An 18324-nucleotide genomic window follows, 5' to 3' on the forward strand; every position below is an offset into this window, starting at 1 on the left:
CACATCTCCCCTATTTCAAACCATATAGCCTGTCTTGAAAGTATGATCACCACGGAATATAGTGCTGCAAGGCTACCTAGCGATCGTCTTACGCCATTGCCAGAATAAAAATTTATACTAGTGTCATTAAGCAGATTTATATTCAATCATTTTTGTCGTTCCAAAATTGCTACTCTTGCGCTACTTAGCAATCGATCTAGCATTGATATATACCTAAACTAAGCCTAGAAATGATTACGAACAACTTGTCGTAATTACACTCTGTCAATCAAGTTGCGATCGAAGTTGCGAGTGTCAAGTCAGCGAGGGTTATTAGGCAGCAGTGACTCTTGAAAGTTCGAAATAGTTTGGCCATCTCTGTCCCGAGCTTTAAATCCGCGAAGCCCGTCTTGGTTGTCAGTGAAAAGGTGATCGAGCGAGAAAAAATGAGCTTTTCTAGCCTCTGGGTTGCCTGCTCTTGCATGAAATGGCGCCGTCAACCTTTATAAGGCGCACAGTTGAGACGAAGAGCGATAGCTAATGGGAGTTGTACGGGATTCAGCATCAACGCCTTGCCTAATTTTTAGAACTTTCGCCTGATTTTAACATGAAACTTGATTCGCGTATAGAAGGCTCTTTATGTTAACGATTGCATCTTGCATCTTGTTTTCTTGGAAAGTTTAGGGCGTGTCATTATTAATTCAACATATCCAGGCGCGCCGGTTGGTACAATTACTTCCTTACATCCTGCTAATTCGTGACATCCTGTTGTCTGTTACAAGGTCAAACGATATTGATATCGACGAAACGCATTAATCGAAAATGCTCCAGCCATTTAAGTGCTTGTGGACAATTATGCATAATATATAAGCATACAAATATCTATCGAAGTTTTCGGTCAACATAAGGACAGTCCTTTTCGGCAAAGGTTTTTTCGCTGCCGATTATTTTGGGAGTTCCATGTAGGCCAGGGGTCACCAACACGCGGCCCGCGGCCGCATGCGGCCCTCGAGGTCATATTTTGCGGCCCGCGACCTGATTTGAAATTTCGGAAGAACGCTTAGTAAAACATTTTTAAATGCTGATGATTTCAGTTTGGACATATTGTTGCTGTCATTCAATGTGAGCTATTCTCCTATGCCCCATCTTACTCTTGCCTACTAGCTGTAGGCTGTACGGCTTCGGCGATTGTAATAGCATTCCACGGAGGAAGAATTTCCTGATCTGAATGAGCATATTGCCTTGACGTGCAATGGCCCACCACTGCCCAGACCGAGACGCTTAGAAAACGACTTCGGGCTCCCCAAAACACCAAGCTTCACGAGAGTAGTTATATAGATCGGTCGTGATTTGCCTGGGGCTCTTATGGGCGGGGTGGCGATTCGCCTGGAAACCCGGGGTGGCGATTCGCCTTTTTAGACCCCCCTCTGGGCCGCGATTCGCCATGTGTTCTTATGGGTGCGGTCGTGATTCGCCCTTTCGGGTATAGGCCGCGGTCGTGATTCGCCGTGAAAACTCGTGGTCGTGACTTGCCTTTTTTGCTATAGGCGGTGGCGGTGATTCGCCTGTCGTGTATTCTTACGGGTTCTGTGGTGATTTACCATGTGTTCTTACGGGCGTGGCGGTGATTCGCACTTTCAGGTATCTCTCGCGTGGTGTTGAATATGCACGAGTCACCAACAATAACCGCACAAACGGAAACGTGGCTTGTTGTGAGGATTAAGCAGTGCGTGCGACCTATATTTCGAATGACCTGCGCGCTGAATTGTCTCCCGGCCAACCGCGGGCTACTATCGTATCGATTATTACACTATTCCATTCAGTACGAAATAGTTTGCTAAATCTAGGAATCACTTCCAAGGTAATATTTTGATAATTAGTTTACCGCAGAGCCGGCGTAGACGGCGATTCGAATATCAACAATAACCGCGTTCACAAACTAACACTTCAAAAAGTGTAAAATAGATTGCAAATCCCGCGATCGCTAACAAGATAATGTCTCGAACATAACCATTTTTAGTGACTTGGTGTTAAAGACATACCGATCGCTCACAAGGTAATATTTCCGCAATAAGTTTGTCACAGAGCCGGCGCAGACGGTGATTCGTAAACCAACAATTTGACACTTTCTGGTGGTCGCTATATGTTTTGACACTTCGAACAGTGGCTGACTTTAGTTGTGCGATAAGAATTATGAGAATATTCAATCAATGTATCAATTTGCCAACTCGAAATGAAACTTACTACACAGCTCAAGTTGATTCGTATCTGAATGTGTTAATTCGGTACAATTCTAATTATTTCGAGAAATCTTTTCGTGATCTTTTGATTCGACCATAACTCGAATATTACTGACACCGACTTTCAGCCACATTGAATTATTCGCACACCCGCGCCGCTGTTTTCACAACTATAACTCTACAAGAATCAAGAATCACAAGTATGTGCATTATACAGTTATTGTCTTTATCAACATGAAATCAAACTCTTAACAAAAACACGCATCTTATCACTCGTCAACTCTATCACGAAAATCCTCGAGTCCTTATCATCAAAAATGTTATAGCGCGGCGTCGGAATCCATTCGTGGGATGTACTAAAGATAAATCCAAATAATCCAGAATGAAATATTTGGACTTTGACATTGTGTGAATTGAAATATGTTTGACAAACATGACTACCAACTTTCACCCAGTCACATTTCGAGATTATACGCACATTGATTTGAAACAAGTAATGAAACATTACAACTCTATTCGCGACCTGTCTTTACGTTTGTCAAAGAGAGTTTCAGAAATATTATCACTATGACATCTCAACATTTTAACATCTTGCCACCAACAAAAGAGTAAAATACAAAAAACCTTGTCAAGTCAATCCGTTTGTAACTCACCGAACCAAAGCAAAAAGTGTCCATACGAAAAGTAGACAAGACTACGCAAGTAATCACTACAACCCACAAACATATTAAGTTCGGTTTTAGGCATATACCACCAACTCGTCTTTTTTGTTCAACTGTAAAAGTCGTTACTATACCGCAAGACCAAGAAATTACCATGCGGTATATTTTGTAAGACAAAAGTAATTACTTCTCGGTGTCGGCGACTTGAGATTAACATGATATATTTGAGTATACGACATTTGAAAGTATGACCATCGTAGTTTCTTACAATCGAACGCAGGTGTTATATCGAAAATTATCGTGATGTAAACATAAGGATTGTCACATCGATTTAACATATGAGATTTTGTAATGGTCTACCATGACTTGATTATTAAATTATTCGTGTTAATTAGACCCGGTGTTGTGGTAAAGGTTATTAGGACAGCAACAAACTTTTCAGTACCGTTGTTATTAACATATTGAGTTGTAAAACTATGCGTGTCTGAAATGTTCTTGAATGGGAAATTATTCCACCTTGGTACATATCACCCTGCGTATCGCGGATATCAGAAAATATTTTACAAATGTTATTGTCTCCACTAACCAAGACTAAAGATGAAACAACAATTTCCTTTGTTAAACAATAACCGGTACAATACTTTATCATCGTAATCAGCAGTGAGAATTGAAACACTTTCGCACATTATCCGGCGTCAAGATATCACACTAGGTGAATTGACATACCGCCGCTTGATTAATACCTAATCCATTCGCACCATTTCACATACTTTGATCATCACAAAAGTAAATTGGAATATGTTTGCCAGATGCATTCAAGTCAGTTACAAATGTCTGGTGCACAACAATCGCAATATCGAGGAAGTACTTGCTACACTGTAATTCACTTAACGTGTTTTGTATTGTTGTTCATTTGTAGTATTGATTGTTTTTGAACCCCCAAATAATAATTCCCGACATGAAACCAAACCGCCGAAAGTCGTTACCATCACAACGAAACAATTTGTACGATGTTTGCCAAATGTATCCTATAGTTAGGTGGACTAGAATTATTTGTCTAACACATACACCAACAATGCAACCGAAAATTTTTCCGTTATCATTCGCTAAAGTAAATGTCATCGCAATACTTATCAAGCTGTCATCTGTAAATCAAGATTACATCCAACTTGTAACTGTATCGTTTAACTACCGGGTTGCATCGGTTTGCTATTTTTGTCATTTAGTGACAGCTGAACATACCGAACGATACACAGTCACTTCGAAATACTCCATTGATCGTAACTTCCATCATCATAATAATCGAAGTACAATTGTTTCGAATCGCTGGAGTGGTTGAGCTTTACATCATCAGACTGCCATCTGTACATCAAGAATACATCCGACTTGTAACTGTGTCGTTTACCTAACCGAGTTGTATGCACAGTTTGATATTTAGCGATTGCTGAACATACCACCTCGAAATACTGCGTTGATCTCAATTCCTTTGTCGTGATAATCGAAGTACATTTGTTTCGATTTCATAAAAACCAACTTTTCTATGACATGATAAATTTTTGAAAAGTTATGCTTAGAAGATTGGTGCATCTCGCGAAAAAATAATATACCACTCATATTGATACTGTTACTCTATTGACCGGTTTTTTCAAACGAGTCGATTTTCAACCGAGCAAAATTTATTACTTGAGTTGTCCCGCTTACTATATTTAAATGTAAACTCACCCGTCTTTCAACAACAAAGACATGGATAAAAAGTACACAAACAAACACAACAAGTTTTACTTTTGTTGGACACCAATTATTATTCCACGCATCTCATTTCATACTAAGTGTATATGAAAGATATTCATGGCACACGAAAATATTCGATATTCCATGCTACGAACGTACGCAATGATTGGTGACGCTTTCACACTATTTCGATTTAGTGTAACAAAAACAACAACAACAATTTTCACTCTCTTGACTTATGAAAACAACAGACGAACCTTCATTCAATATTTTGTTTTTGTCAACTAGTTACTTTTTCATGAGACCCCCCACAACTCTTACAAAAGTACGACACAAAGTAATCAACTTTACTCTATATTCTCACATTACGAAACTAAAGAATGGTTGGTTTGACTCTACAAACTGTTTCGTTACCTCAAGAACTTTATTGTCTGAATGGTTGTTCATGTGTCTTAAGAACCAAATAGTTCAACACAGCACTAGTACCAACAGAAACATCAGAGTTGTTTACACAAAAGTTTGTATGTGTACAGTATGTGAATACCATGTGTAAGTCCAGCACAATTGTGGTATCCATCCGGGTTTAGTTAACACAATTTACGACACCGAGGTCGCCTCATCTTTCGTAAGACAACAAACCAACCAAGGTTTCAGGATATGTCCATGTCATAGCAATAAATCAGCTACTCCAACAACAGCGTACATATGTTTTCTAGTTACGGTGCTTACATCTTACACACAAATCAATCTACTTTGCTAACAAAAAGTGCTGAGTCATCAAGTGATTGCCCTAGCAACAAAACAGCTAAACGTACTATCATACAAAATGGCCGTTATAGTCACCAACGGTACATGGTACAAGTAACAAGTCTCGAGAATCCAGTTATTGAAAAAACGTGAAAGTGTTTCTCCTGCGCCAAGTCGTTATGTTGACGAAAGCGTATATTATAATATCATGATCGATTTGCATTCGTTGGTCACAAAATGTCACTACTCTAAATAATTATTTTTCACTCAAAAGCATATTTGTCAACATTCGTTTTCATCAAGCACGAGTTCAAGAAACTTACTTACCACGACATGAATTGTTATTTTTATGTTGAGTAAATAGGTAATAATTAATTTTAGTAACACTATATCAATGTCATCGAGTTGTGCGAATAGATTTACATGTGGTCTTGTGGTTTTAATCGAAGCATACAGCGTGGTCTAATGTAGACTCTTCTCTCTTGTACAGCAACTCGCTAATCGAAATGCATGCATTCACATTTGAACAACGATCTTGTTTCGTCACGCGAAAAATATCTTCACTGTCGTGACACTCTGATACTCTGCACAAGATGTGTAAATCCTTTTCACACTCGTAATAGTACACTAACAGGATACCAACGTCAAGCGACAACGTTTAACAATACCAATGACACTGAACATACGACACTTACCCCAGTAAAAATATCATTTTCGTTTGGATAACCGACGTTTACCTGTGTAAAATTACCATTTTTGTTTGGAGCTCTACCGTTTCCGAGTAAAAAATACATTTACACATGGAGATCCACCGTTTACCAAGTAAAAAAATACATTTGCACATGGAGATCCACCGTTTACCCGAGTAAAAATACCATTACCCTTTGGAGATCTATCGTTTACCCAGAGTAACAATACATTTTCACTTGGGGGTCTATCGTTCCCTAGAGTAACAAAACCATTTTCACTTGGAAATATATTTTTTCTCTGGGTAACAAACCTTTTTCACTTGGAAATATATTTTTCCCTGAGCAACAAACCATTTTCACTTGGTGGGTCGTCGTTGACCTTAGTAAAAATATCATTTTCCTTTGGAGATCAGGCGTTTACCAGTGTAACAATACATTTTCTCTTGGTCATCTAGCTTTTCCTAGAGTAACAAAACCATTTTCATTTTGAAATCTGACAAACACACCTGACAATTTGGTATTTGTTGTATTGATGATAGTTTGAAATAGATTACAACGAATAGTGACGGAAATATACACGGACTACCGGTTTCAGAGTATACCTCCATCAGTCGTATCACATCAATAACATCGGTTAACCACATACAATATACTCTTGTACACAGAAATGTATGTTTCGGAAAATTGGACAATAGGCTTCGATAGTTCTGTGATGTCCGGGTTCGTGCTTTGGATTTTCCAGAGTCAAAATGTCTGAATAAAACACCTCCTCGACGATGGTTGGTATGTGGATAACGGTGTTCGGAAAACGGTTGGATTTATGTCACCCATCGCGATAACAACTCCAGGTCGAGTTCCCCCCCCCCCCCCCCCCCCCGCATGTTTACTATATTGTGTCTTTATTGGTCAATGTATGTCTCGACATTCAGTTTGAAATCGGAAACCCTGATAAAGTATGTAACCGGATCCGGATATCAATTCCGAATCGATAAACCAATGAACAATATTCAAAGTAAACATGTTACAACCTGTGTTTCCACGAAAAAATACCATCCAGACATACGTCGCGCTTGTTTGCCCACAACAGTATACGCGTAAATGGAGGTGTGTGACATTGCATGCAATGTGTTGGTATACAAACATCAGGGAGTAAGCCTTCGATCCACAGACATTATCATAGCCGGTAGTTTTGATGTAGATCGAATGTCATCAAGCACACCCGATAACAATGTCATACCAATAAGCCACATTACAATGACTCTGAGTCAATATGAAGCATGACATACAGACACACAAACATGGAACCGAACCGAACCGTAACATGGGTTATTCGCACGACGGTGAAAGTGAACTATACAGCATATAGCAATAGAGCGTTCAGAGTCAAATATGCGAACCGTGCGCAATCATATACCCAGATTTTTGTTGGATATGTACAAATCCGATAAATCGATACATTTCTTTTCCTTTGACGTCAACAATACAAGCGCCATTCCATTGTATCGCTCGAATGTGAGGTTCATCTGGTGTAAAATCCATGTCAAATAACACCAAAGTGTGCCTTCCGTGTTTTATTATTTCCACCGATGCTTCTTGTCTGTGTCGTAACACTATGGTGCGAGGAGTTGAAAAACGGAACATTGTAAAACGGATTGACATTGTCAACTGAATCGACGTCAATAGCCTTGTGGTGATGCAGTTTCAAAATGTTACCAATATAACGAGCGCAACTCGATCTATTGTGGCGATGACCGTTTCGAAATGTTACCGGACGAACTGGATCCTTACGATGATGTGTTTTATGATTGCGTGTGAAATCACGAGCTAGTGTTCTATTGTGGTGTACGATTACAGTCTTCATTCCACAGAAACACACCTTATTGGATCACAGTATCAGTCCGAGATTTGCAGAATCGCAGTTCACGATATTTATCTGGAGTCGTTATGTGGGAGTAGCGACATCCATTCATCGTGACTGAAAGACTGATTGCAATCATTTCGAGCACCCGTAATTCGATAGTTCACTTTGGTCAAACGCTGTAGTCTCAGCAGAGAACTTCGGTGTCGACAACACGACGGATATCGACCGATGTATCCAATTGGTCTGGGTGATCTGTCCGGAGATAGGGTCATGACTATCTTGTAATGTTACAACGCGATAAAACCATCGAGTAAATCAGTGAAAGGAGTCGAAATATCGATGTAATACCGCGGACTCAGAGTCATTGTAATGTGGCTTATTGGTATGACATTGTTATCGGGTGTGCTTGATGACATTCGATCTACATCAAAACAACCGGCTATGATAATGTCTGTGGATCGAAGGCTTACTCCCTGATGTTTGTATACCAACACATTGCATGCAATGTCACACACCTCCATTTACGCGTATACTGTTGTGGGCAAACAAGCGCGACGTATGTCTGGATGGTATTTTTTCGTGGAAACACAGGTTGTAACATGTTTACTTTGAATATTGTTCATTGGTTTATCGATTCGGAATTGATATCCGGATCCGGTTACATACTCTATCAGGGTTTCCGATTTCAAACTGAATGTCGAGACATACATTGACCAATAAAGACACAATATAGTAAACATGCGGGGGGGGGGGGAACTCGACCTGGAGTTGTTATCGCGATGGGTGACATAAATCCAACCGTTTTCCGAACACCGTTATCCACATACCAACCATCGTCGAGGAGGTGTTTTATTCAGACATTTTGACTCTGGAAAATCCAAAGCACGAACCCGGACATCACAGAACTATCGAAGCCTATTGTCCAATTTTCCGAAACATACATTTCTGTGTACAAGAGTATATTGTATGTGGTTAACCGATGTTATTGATGTGATACGACTGATGGAGGTATACTCTGAAACCGGTAGTCCGTGTATATTTCCGTCACTATTCGTTGTAATCTATTTCAAACTATCATCAATACAACAAATACCAAATTGTCAGGTGTGTTTGTCAGATTTCAAAATGAAAATGGTTTTGTTACTCTAGGAAAAGCTAGATGACCAAGAGAAAATGTATTGTTACACTGGTAAACGCCTGATCTCCAAAGGAAAATGATATTTTTACTAAGGTCAACGACGACCCACCAAGTGAAAATGGTTTGTTGCTCAGGGAAAAATATATTTCCAAGTGAAAAAGGTTTGTTACCCAGAGAAAAAATATATTTCCAAGTGAAAATGGTTTTGTTACTCTAGGGAACGATAGACCCCCAAGTGAAAATGTATTGTTACTCTGGGTAAACGATAGATCTCCAAAGGGTAATGGTATTTTTACTCGGGTAAACGGTGGATCTCCATGTGCAAATGTATTTTTTTACTTGGTAAACGGTGGATCTCCATGTGTAAATGTATTTTTTACTCGGAAACGGTAGAGCTCCAAACAAAAATGGTAATTTTACACAGGTAAACGTCGGTTATCCAAACGAAAATGATATTTTTACTGGGGTAAGTGTCGTATGTTCAGTGTCATTGGTATTGTTAAACGTTGTCGCTTGACGTTGGTATCCTGTTAGTGTACTATTACGAGTGTGAAAAGGATTTACACATCTTGTGCAGAGTATCAGAGTGTCACGACAGTGAAGATATTTTTCGCGTGACGAAACAAGATCGTTGTTCAAATGTGAATGCATGCATTTCGATTAGCGAGTTGCTGTACAAGAGAGAAGAGTCTACATTAGACCACGCTGTATGCTTCGATTAAAACCACAAGACCACATGTAAATCTATTCGCACAACTCGATGACATTGATATAGTGTTACTAAAATTAATTATTACCTATTTACTCAACATAAAAATAACAATTCATGTCGTGGTAAGTAAGTTTCTTGAACTCGTGCTTGATGAAAACGAATGTTGACAAATATGCTTTTGAGTGAAAAATAATTATTTAGAGTAGTGACATTTTGTGACCAACGAATGCAAATCGATCATGATATTATAATATACGCTTTCGTCAACATAACGACTTGGCGCAGGAGAAACACTTTCACGTTTTTTCAATAACTGGATTCTCGAGACTTGTTACTTGTACCATGTACCGTTGGTGACTATAACGGCCATTTTGTATGATAGTACGTTTAGCTGTTTTGTTGCTAGGGCAATCACTTGATGACTCAGCACTTTTTGTTAGCAAAGTAGATTGATTTGTGTGTAAGATGTAAGCACCGGAGTAGCTGATTTATTGCTATGACATGGACATATCCTGAAACCTTGGTTGGTTTGTTGTCTTACGAAAGATGAGGCGACCTCGGTGTCGTAAATTGTGTTAACTAAACCCGGATGGATACCACAATTGTGCTGGACTTACACATGGTATTCACATACTGTACACATACAAACTTTTGTGTAAACAACTCTGATGTTTCTGTTGGTACTAGTGCTGTGTTGAACTATTTGGTTCTTAAGACACATGAACAACCATTCAGACAATAAAGTTCTTGAGGTAACGAAACAGTTTGTAGAGTCAAACCAACCATTCTTTAGTTTCGTAATGTGAGAATATAGAGTAAAGTTGATTACTTTGTGTCGTACTTTTGTAAGAGTTGTGGGGGGTCTCATGAAAAAGTAACTAGTTGACAAAAACAAAATATTGAATGAAGGTTCGTCTGTTGTTTTCATAAGTCAAGAGAGTGAAAATTGTTGTTGTTGTTTTTGTTACACTAAATCGAAATAGTGTGAAAGCGTCACCAATCATTGCGTACGTTCGTAGCATGGAATATCGAATATTTTCGTGTGCCATGAATATCTTTCATATACACTTAGTATGAAATGAGATGCGTGGAATAATAATTGGTGTCCAACAAAAGTAAAACTTGTTGTGTTTGTTTGTGTACTTTTTATCCATGTCTTTGTTGTTGAAAGACGGGTGAGTTTACATTTAAATATAGTAAGCGGGACAACTCAAGTAATAAATTTTGCTCGGTTGAAAATCGACTCGTTTGAAAAAACCGGTCAATAGAGTAACAGTATCAATATGAGTGGTATATTATTTTTTCGCGAGATGCACCAATCTTCTAAGCATAACTTTTCAAAAATTTATCATGTCATAGAAAAGTTGGTTTTTATGAAATCGAAACAAATGTACTTCGATTATCACGACAAAGGAATTGAGATCAACGCAGTATTTCGAGGTGGTATGTTCAGCAATCGCTAAATATCAAACTGTGCATACAACTCGGTTAGGTAAACGACACAGTTACAAGTCGGATGTATTCTTGATGTACAGATGGCAGTCTGATGATGTAAAGCTCAACCACTCCAGCGATTCGAAACAATTGTACTTCGATTATTATGATGATGGAAGTTACGATCAATGGAGTATTTCGAAGTGACTGTGTATCGTTCGGTATGTTCAGCTGTCACTAAATGACAAAAATAGCAAACCGATGCAACCCGGTAGTTAAACGATACAGTTACAAGTTGGATGTAATCTTGATTTACAGATGACAGCTTGATAAGTATTGCGATGACATTTACTTTAGCGAATGATAACGGAAAAATTTTCGGTTGCATTGTTGGTGTATGTGTTAGACAAATAATTCTAGTCCACCTAACTATAGGATACATTTGGCAAACATCGTACAAATTGTTTCGTTGTGATGGTAACGACTTTCGGCGGTTTGGTTTCATGTCGGGAATTATTATTTGGGGGTTCAAAAACAATCAATACTACAAATGAACAACAATACAAAACACGTTAAGTGAATTACAGTGTAGCAAGTACTTCCTCGATATTGCGATTGTTGTGCACCAGACATTTGTAACTGACTTGAATGCATCTGGCAAACATATTCCAATTTACTTTTGTGATGATCAAAGTATGTGAAATGGTGCGAATGGATTAGGTATTAATCAAGCGGCGGTATGTCAATTCACCTAGTGTGATATCTTGACGCCGGATAATGTGCGAAAGTGTTTCAATTCTCACTGCTGATTACGATGATAAAGTATTGTACCGGTTATTGTTTAACAAAGGAAATTGTTGTTTCATCTTTAGTCTTGGTTAGTGGAGACAATAACATTTGTAAAATATTTTCTGATATCCGCGATACGCAGGGTGATATGTACCAAGGTGGAATAATTTCCCATTCAAGAACATTTCAGACACGCATAGTTTTACAACTCAATATGTTAATAATAACGGTACTGAAAAGTTTGTTGCTGTCCTAATAACCTTTACCACAACACCGGGTCTAATTAACACGAATAATTTAATAATCAAGTCATGGTAGACCATTACAAAATCTCATATGTTAAATCGATGTGACAATCCTTATGTTTACATCACGATAATTTTCGATATAACACCTGCGTTCGATTGTAAGAAACTACGATGGTCATACTTTCAAATGTCGTATACTCAAATATATCATGTTAATCTCAAGTCGCCGACACCGAGAAGTAATTACTTTTGTCTTACAAAATATACCGCATGGTAATTTCTTGGTCTTGCGGTATAGTAACGACTTTTACAGTTGAACAAAAAAGACGAGTTGGTGGTATATGCCAAAAACCGAACTTAATATGTTTGTGGGTTGTAGTGATTACTTGCGTAGTCTTGTCTACTTTTCGTATGGACACTTTTTGCTTTGGTTCGGTGAGTTACAAACGGATTGACTTGACAAGGTTTTTTGTATTTTACTCTTTTGTTGGTGGCAAGATGTTAAAATGTTGAGATGTCATAGTGATAATATTTCTGAAACTCTCTTTGACAAACGTAAAGACAGGTCGCGAATAGAGTTGTAATGTTTCATTACTTGTTTCAAATCAATGTGCGTATAATCTCGAAATGTGACTGGGTGAAAGTTGGTAGTCATGTTTGTCAAACATATTTCAATTCACACAATGTCAAAGTCCAAATATTTCATTCTGGATTATTTGGATTTATCTTTAGTACATCCCACGAATGGATTCCGACGCCGCGCTATAACATTTTTGATGATAAGGACTCGAGGATTTTCGTGATAGAGTTGACGAGTGATAAGATGCGTGTTTTTGTTAAGAGTTTGATTTCATGTTGATAAAGACAATAACTGTATAATGCACATACTTGTGATTCTTGATTCTTGTAGAGTTATAGTTGTGAAAACAGCGGCGCGGGTGTGCGAATAATTCAATGTGGCTGAAAGTCGGTGTCAGTAATATTCGAGTTATGGTCGAATCAAAAGATCACGAAAAGATTTCTCGAAATAATTAGAATTGTACCGAATTAACACATTCAGATACGAATCAACTTGAGCTGTGTAGTAAGTTTCATTTCGAGTTGGCAAATTGATACATTGATTGAATATTCTCATAATATAGAATATATATATAGAACTCCGGGATGGCTGACTGCGTCAATTGCGTCATCGCGGTATTACCTAAGTGGGTCCAGATTCGCGCATTCAGTTTTGATTCACGTTACGGTCAGCCGCTTCATCTGTGTGTAATTTTAAGTTTTTGAGAGCGGTAGAGGCATATAATATCCATGTTTATGTTATTATATAAAGCTAGAGGTTAACTAGGTTATGAGATGTTCAGGTAGTCTGAAACTTTGCGGTATTAGCCCTATTCCTTCAGCAGCAATTTACCGGTATACCGGTACGGCCATTTACTCGCCTTCGGAATATCTCTGCTTCTGTAGTATCTTATGTAACATGATTTGCTGCGCTGATAATCGTGAGAAGATAACAAAATGTAGAATAATTTCCAACGTTAACATTGATATCCGCAGTATGATTTTGATTACGCCTTGCGGTATGTTTTTCATTTACCGGCATGTTATGCGAATGTATGTCACCATCCAAGGCTGTACATTGCACAAGTACAAGTGTACATTTACACTGTGCCGTGTCAACTATGAAGGCGACCGTTAGGAGGGACTTTGTCAGTTAAGATCTTGTACTATAGATTAATATGTGAGTATGCAGGTAGTGCTGGCTGCTGGTATTGCAGGCTTACCGGTATTCCAGATCATTGCTGGATTATTCCTAGTAAGAATTAGAGCCACTGAGTACACCACCGGTGTGCAAGATTCAAGAGGAATTTCAATTGAGAATAACCAAACATTTGAATCTAATACAAACACAACACAACGCGTCAAGGTCTTTGCAGTTGTGTAAGTGTCCATAACAACTGTTGAATCCAATCTCTTGTTACAGATACTATTCATCAGTAACATGTCTGGTAAAACAAGGCAGGCATATGTTTGTTAATGAGCGGCACCTCAATGCTACAGTACTGGAATTATACTTCAACAGAAGTGCACTGTTGTGAACTACCAATGGCTGACTCCCAGTATATGGCCACAACATTTGTTGACCATTTGCTCTTACTGAGGCCATGAAGATGCCCACTCCCTTGAATGGATAAGCCAACACAATCGTCAGGACACGAGACGACCCTGAGATACGGCCTGTCTTTACCATATAAACACTTATAGCCTATAGGCTATAGGCCTGTACGATGGAGGAAGAGAAAACTTTGAAGATTGCTTTCAATTTGCAAGGTTTAGTCAAATCGTTGCAATAACGCATGGACCTCTCCTCAGTCGGCCCAAGGTAAGTTTGGCTGATTCTAGTGATACGTTATTACATGAGCGATTTACATTAATCTTGATGTGGTTAAAGTAGTCTGCATTGCTACTCAAGTAACAGTCGTATTCCCGAGCGTACTGGTATTTTAACTTCCTTAAGTAGCTGTAAAGTGAAATGCCTGCAAGGTACTCAAGTTTGGAGATGGCTGCTTCAGAATTACAAGATGTATCTTCGAAAATAGGCAACAACTACTTGAGTACTGCAATGAAGTAGAAGTTCTTCACTACTGACCAACTCTGCATACATCTATATATATTCTTAAGGTTAATTTGTGTCTCTAAATACATTATTTGTTTATTTTTGTTGCAGATTCCGGAAAAACAAACGCGATGTTCCAGCATTTGCATCACGTCAACAGTGGATATCCTGATATATTATACTGGGCACATTCCATTGAAATCTTGGCAAAGATGGCCACGATTTGAATATTTGGATCTCGTGCCTCCTCACCGAGATGATTTTTTTACATGGAATCATCTATCGCTCTATCGGAAAATCTGCAAGACAATGATACTGAATATTTCTCAACTGATAAATGGCATGAAATGCTTCAGGAGGCCCATTCGTGATGTACCGTTAAGCCATGGTGGCAATTTCTTCACTGCGGTCATGAAACTATTTCTCGGTGAACAAAATATCAGCTGAATTCAACAACTGGGTCTACCGAATGCTGCTTGAATTGATAATGATATGTACCAAACTTCTACCCGAGGCTACATTTGAACCTGAAGAGAAGTATCAATGGTGTGTTGATTTCTTGATCAACTTTCATTGAGTGACATAGAAGCTGACAATGCTGCTATCACAATTTCGAGTCCTGACAGGCCGTGCTATCTTTTTGTTATTGGAAATGCTCCATGGCAGGGGTGCATTTAAAATCAACGGTGTTTGAAATACTATGTTTAAAACATGCTTTAAACAGTGTTTTAAACAAAGGCCTTTTAAAAAAAATTCTTCCAACGTTGTAAAATTATGCCATAATTGTGTAAATACTTTCTAAAATACGTGTTATATGAGCCTACGGACGATTACCACCCGATATAGCCGACTAATATCGATATGGGATGGCTGGAACCCTCAAAATAGTCGGTTCAACGGCAATAGCACAGATATTTCGTCAAAGGAGCTATATTTACACTATATTTTCAATTGTCAATGTCAATCCAATATGACGTCACTATTGAATATTCTTGACGTCATGGCTTAAAAAAAGTATATTTTATACAAGGGCCTGGTTTTAAATATGTTTGTTTTAAATGCAACCCTATACTCCATGGTAATTGTCGGTTAACGCGAATTGAAACGGTTGATTTAATCAATCCTATTCCCCCCCCCCCCATCCCAGCTGCAAGGTTTCCGACAATGGCTTGTAAATAGGTAGAAGACGCTGATATTATTCGTTATTCACTCTGTTATTTATGGCCTGATGCAGATTATATGATGTGTAGAAATTAAACACATTCATGATTTACTGAAATTCAGAGTTGTGATAGTTTACTTGGTTGGCTATACAGCAGTGTTGAACTTTACTAGGTTGGCTATACAGCAGTAAGGTTGTGATAATGGAAGAATGTCTAGCTTAACTAACTATTCCGCAAAAGGTTGAGGATCGTTATTCTAGAAACAGCTGTATTGCTAGCTTGCAGAAAAGTGGATATTTCGAGGCAGATTGCAGGTAACTTTCTGGACCTACTTAGGTAATGGCCAAAATGAAGTCAGCCATCCCGGAGTTCTATATATCCCTGGGTCGAATCAAAAGATCACGAAAAGATTTCTCGAAATAATTAGAATTGTACCGAATTAACACATTCAGATACGAATCAACTTGAGCTGTGTAGTAAGTTTCATTTCGAGTTGGCAAATTGATACATTGATTGAATATTCTCATAATTCTTATCGCACAACTAAAGTCAGCCACTGTTCGAAGTGTCAAAACATATAGCGACCACCAGAAAGTGTCAAATTGTTGGTTTACGAATCACCGTCTGCGCCGGCTCTGTGACAAACTTATTGCGGAAATATTACCTTGTGAGCGATCGGTATGTCTTTAACACCAAGTCACTAAAAATGGTTATGTTCGAGACATTATCTTGTTAGCGATCGCGGGATTTGCAATCTATTTTACACTTTTTGAAGTGTTAGTTTGTGAACGCGGTTATTGTTGATATTCGAATCGCCGTCTACGCCGGCTCTGCGGTAAACTAATTATCAAAATATTACCTTGGAAGTGATTCCTAGATTTAGCAAACTATTTCGTACTGAATGGAATAGTGTAATAATCGATACGATAGTAGCCCGCGGTTGGCCGGGAGACAATTCAGCGCGCAGGTCATTCGAAATATAGGTCGCACGCACTGCTTAATCCTCACAACAAGCCACGTTTCCGTTTGTGCGGTTATTGTTGGTGACTCGTGCATATTCAACACCACGCGAGAGATACCTGAAAGTGCGAATCACCGCCACGCCCGTAAGAACACATGGTAAATCACCACAGAACCCGTAAGAATACACGACAGGCGAATCACCGCCACCGCCTATAGCAAAAAAGGCAAGTCACGACCACGAGTTTTCACGGCGAATCACGACCGCGGCCTATACCCGAAAGGGCGAATCACGACCGCACCCATAAGAACACATGGCGAATCGCGGCCCAGAGGGGGGTCTAAAAAGGCGAATCGCCACCCCGGGTTTCCAGGCGAATCGCCACCCCGCCCATAAGAGCCCCAGGCAAATCACGACCGATCTATATAACTACTCACGAGGAGATAGTTTTCCAGCAACTAAAGTGTCTATCTAATCACAGTATCGATTCTTCAGTCCATCGATGGTGAATCTGAGGCAGTAGAAAGGAAATTATGCCGCCGTAGACACTTATTTTGAATAGGATGTGTTGGCAGCCGTCAATATTCAAATTGAATTTACGAATTGACTCCCTAATTACTGAGAGGCTTGCATTATTCTTGAAATTCTGAAAGGGACTATAAACAATTTGGCCACCTAAAGATGCAGCAACGGCATTAATAACTTTGCTAGATTTTCTTAGACACCCCCTATGCATCAACGCTGCCGATGAAGGATAAATATTTGATGTAATATGTGAAAATTTACTCATATTAATGACGAAATACACTCAAGAACATGAGAAATTTTTCGCGCTTCGCGCGACTATAATACGTATGCTCGTGGTCATTAATAAATCGACTAATCACGATGTGCTCGTCGCCCATGTTGGCGTCGTACTGACATAGAGTTATCAAAACGTCGCCGTTAACCAGCGTTGCCTGTTTTTATATCGATATAGAAGTCATGCGGCCCGCGGCCTCGGCAAATTTTGGAAAGTGGCCCGCGACCCGTTTTGAGTTGGCGACCCCTGATGCAGGCCTAAACTTCTTATGTACTGATGCGTCGTGGCGTGGTAATGAATGGCCGGCGCCGAAATCCATGTTTCTATAAATCATGCGCATTTTTTCTTGGGTAAGGGTACCCAATATTCAAGGCATTTAGCAACGTTAAGTCGCGCAAAGCGCGAAAAAAATGAAAAAAGTTGCATAAATAAAAAAAAACTATAAAATTTATATTCATTCGCGAAATAATTTTAAGCCCCCTTGGAACTCGAGCCTCCATGATGTGGCGAAGACTAAATAACAATAAAAATCGATTAGAAACGAATAAAAAATG

General features: G+C 39.0%; 1 long non-coding RNA gene across 1 annotated transcript; it reads left to right on the forward strand.

Annotated features, from left to right (window-relative positions):
• The first annotated feature begins 13383 nt into the window (after positions 1-13383).
• LOC145451182 (uncharacterized) lies at positions 13384-16123 on the forward strand. The gene is made up of 2 exons (XR_013918709.1): positions 13384-14610; positions 14956-16123. It is a non-coding gene; the product is annotated as an uncharacterized LOC145451182 (long non-coding RNA).
• Positions 16124-18324: the final 2201 nt, after the last annotated feature.

The sequence above is a fragment of the Botryllus schlosseri genome, chromosome 11, assembly GCF_051294905.1.
Source record: "Botryllus schlosseri isolate E-star chromosome 11, Bs_hap1, whole genome shotgun sequence".
NCBI lineage: Eukaryota > Metazoa > Chordata > Ascidiacea > Stolidobranchia > Styelidae > Botryllus > Botryllus schlosseri.